The sequence below is a fragment of the Ipomoea nil genome, unplaced genomic scaffold (assembly GCF_001879475.1).
Source record: "Ipomoea nil cultivar Tokyo-kokei standard unplaced genomic scaffold, Asagao_1.1 scaffold0146, whole genome shotgun sequence".
Lineage (NCBI taxonomy): Eukaryota > Viridiplantae > Streptophyta > Magnoliopsida > Solanales > Convolvulaceae > Ipomoea > Ipomoea nil.
The window spans coordinates 4,178,605-4,182,409 of record NW_017616574.1 but is presented as its reverse complement, the minus strand read 5'-3'; positions in this window follow the sequence as shown (position 1 = coordinate 4,182,409).

The following is a 3,805-nucleotide window of genomic DNA, read 5'->3' as shown; positions in this document are numbered from 1 at the left end:
TTTGAACCTTCTTGAAATAATTTAAGGCCTCGGGCTTCTTCATTCTGTTGGACTGTCTTAGTCAATGATTTTGTCTCGCCGAGTCCTTCCCATGAGGCGACTCCTCAGTCTTCTTCTTCTTCTAGAAACAGTTAAGGGTCAGCGCCCCGTCGTTTCTTTATATACTCGCCGAGTCCCTCAGTCGAGGCGACTCATTAGGCTTTTTCTTCTCTTAGAAACAGTTCAGGGTCAGTGCCCCGTTGTTTCTTTATATACTCGCCGAGTCCCTCAGTCGAGGCGACTCCTTTTGGCTTTTTCACGGAAACGACTAAGGGTCTGGGCCCTTGTTCTCTATCTCTCTCTCGCCGAGTCCCTCAGTCGAGGCGACTCATTAGGCTTTTTCTTCTCTTAGAAACAGTTCAGGGTCAGTGCCCCGTTGTTTCTTTATATACTCGCCGAGTCCCTCAGTCGAGGCGACTCCTTTTGGCTTTTTCACGGAAACGACTAAGGGTCTGGGCCCTTGTTCCCTATCTCTCTCGCTGAGTCCCTCAGTCGAGGCGACTCCTTAGGCTTTTTCTTCTCTTAGAAACAGTTTAGGGTCAGTGCCCCGTTGTTTCTTTATATACTCGCCGAGTCCCTCAGTCGAGGCGACTCCTTTTGGCTTTTTCACGGAAACGACTAAGGGTCTAGGCCCTTGTTCCCTATCTCTCTTGCCGAGTCCCTCAGTCGAGGCGACTCCTTAAGCTTTTTCTTTTCTTAGAAACAGTTCAGGGTCAGTGCCCCGTTGTTTCTTTATATACTCGCCGAGTCCCTCAGTCGAGGCGACTCCTTTTGGCTTTTTCACGGAAACGACTAAGGGTCTGGGCCCTTGTTTCCTATCTCTCTTGCCGAGTCCCTCAGTCGAGGCGACTCCTTAGGCTTTTTCTTCACTTAGAAACAGTTGAGGGTCAGTGCCCCGTTGTTTCTTTATATACTCGCCGAGCCCAAGCAGAATTTGGCCGTAATTCATGCTCTTTTTATTCAAGTTTCGAAACTTAGGCGCGTGTACATGGCTAACCTCTTTCTACTGGTAGAGTTTCTTCAAATAGATGATGTTCCAGATCCGGTCTATGGGCTTGCCCTCCAAGGTTTCAAGCTTGTAGGTGCCGACTTGGACCACCGCGGCAATACGGTACGGTCCTTCCCATTTGACTGCGAACTTGCCCCCCTCCGTGGGTTGACTCGCCTGTCGGTCTCGTAGCACGAGATCTCCGACTTGGAAGGTTCGTGGGCGGATCCTTCGATCTCGATACCTTTTCACGGATTGTTGGTATTCAACCATCCGGGCACCCGTGGCTTCCCTTCTTTCTTCTAGGAAATTCTTCTCAATTCGAAGGTTCACTTCGTTCTCTTCATCGGAGTAGTTACGGACTCGATGAGTGGGCTCTACAACTTCTATTGGAACTTTGGCCTTGAAGCCGTATGCTAGGGAAAACGGGCTCTCGCCGGTCGCTCGTCGTTGCGTAGTGCGATAAGCCCATAGGACTCGGTTAAGCTCATCCGCCCAATTCCCTCCGATATCCTCTAACTTCTTTCGGATCCCGTCCACTATGGTCCGATTCGCGTTCTCGACTTGGCCGTTGGCCTGGGGGTATGCCACGGATACCTTGGTGTGACGGATATCGTGTCGGCGACAGAAGTCAGTGAACGCCTGACAGTCGAACTGTCGACCGTTGTCGCTAACGATATGTTCGGGCAGGCCAAAACGGAAAATCACCTTCTTCCATAGGAAGCGTCGACATTGATATTCGGTGATGGTGGCTAGAGGCTAGGCCTCGATCCACTTGGTGAAGTAATCGATGGCCACTACGCAGAATTTCAAGCTTCCCGGGGCGACTGGCAGCGGTCCCAATAAGTCGATTCCCCATTTAGCAAAAGGAATGGCCGTGGTGACCGGGGTGTAAAAGGTGGCTGGCCGCGTGTCCTTCCTGGCGAAGGCTTGGCACACGCCACACTTCGCTATCCACTCGATGCAATCCCGCATCATGGTCGGCCAGTAGTATCCTTGGACGACTAGTTTTCGGGCGAGTGTGTGGGCACCCTGGTGGGCGGCGCAGATGCCTCTATGGGCTTCGTCCATTATCTTCTCGGCCTCGGGTCTGAGCAGGCATTTCAAAAAAGGACCTCCGAATGACCGCTTGTATAGCTGTCCATCGAGGATTTGGAAAGAAGGGGCCTTCCGTCGAACCTTAGCGGCGACTCCTGGGTCTTTGGGCAACTCGCCTGTTTCTTTAAACCGTCGGATATCTTCGATCCAAAACATCTCGGGGTTCTTTTCCCGATCCCATTCTGCGCGGGTCACCTGCTGGACTTCCAACGGCGTCTCCTTGATACTCGGCCGACTCAGCTCTTCCTTCTGGCAAATCTTAACGAGGTGGTCCGACACTCCTTCCAGTGCGATCTTGGACAGTATGTCGGCTTCCACGTTGTCTGCCCGAGAGATATATTCTATTTCGTAGGCCCTGAACTCTTTTAGCATCTCCACCGCCTTTTCTTTGTAAAGGGTCATCCGGGCGTTCCTAGCCTCACACGTGCCGGAGATCTGCCCAACTACTAATCTAGAGTCGGTTTTGATCCGCAATCGTTCGACTCCCAGTGCCTTGACGAGTCGAAGACCATTCAGCACTGCCTCATATTCGGCCTCGTTGTTGGACGTTGGGAACAAATAGCTCAGGGCGTAATACAGTCAGAATCCTTCTGGAGTGATTAGCATGACTCCACCCCCGCAATGTTGTCGACTGGCGGCTCCTTCCGCGTGCATCTCCCACCATTCGACGAAGTCATCTTCCGAAGTGCGTACCTTTTCTTCTTCACTTGCTGTGCATTCGACCAAGAAGTCGGCCAAGGCTTGGCCTTTTATGGAAGGCCGTGGCTGATACTCGATCCCGTACTGGGTTAATTCCACGGCCCACTTCACCAGGCGACCGGACGACGAGGGGTTCCGCAAGACGCTCCCCAAAGGTTGATCAGTCAGCACTCGGACAGTGTGGGCTTGGAAATAAGGCGCTAACTTGCGCACGGTGATCACCAGCGCATAAACTATCTTTTCTAAGTCCGTGTACCGGGTCTCGGCGGCTTTCAAGGAGCGGCTCACATAATACACCGGGTGCTGTGCACGTTCCTCTTCTCGGACCAGCACAGAGCTCACCGCCTTCTGGGAGGCGGCCAAGTATAAATACAGAGGTTCACCCACCTGGGGGGTGGACAATACGGGAGGCGTAGAAAGGTACCGCTTCAATTCCTCGAACGACTGCTGCCACTCGGCTGTCCAAGCGAAGCCTTCCTTCTTCTTCATGGCTTCGAAGAAGGGTGTAGTTTTATCCGCCGCCTTGCTCAGGAAGCGACTAAGGGCAGCCAGTCGGCCAGTTAGCCGCTGCAGGTCTTTGACGGTACTGGGAGGCTGCACGTCGATGATAGCTTGAACCTTCTCGGGGTTAGGCTCAATGCCTCGTTTAGTAACCATATATCCTAAGAACTTTCCGCCTTGCACTGCAAAGGCACATTTCTTAGGATTCAGTCGGAGATTATACCGTATCATTACTTGGAAGCAGTCGGTCAGATCTCTCGCATGCTCGCCCTCTTCTTGGCTCTTGACGAGCATGTCGTCCACGTACGCGGCCATGGATTTTCCCAACAGATCTTGGAACAGCCGGGCCACCATCTGGGTATAAGTAGCTCCGGCATTCTTAAGTCCAAAGGGCATGACTCGATAAAAATACACTCCGTCCGGTGTCAGAAATGCGGTCTTTTCCTCATCTGCCGGGTGCATGAAAATTTGATGGTACCC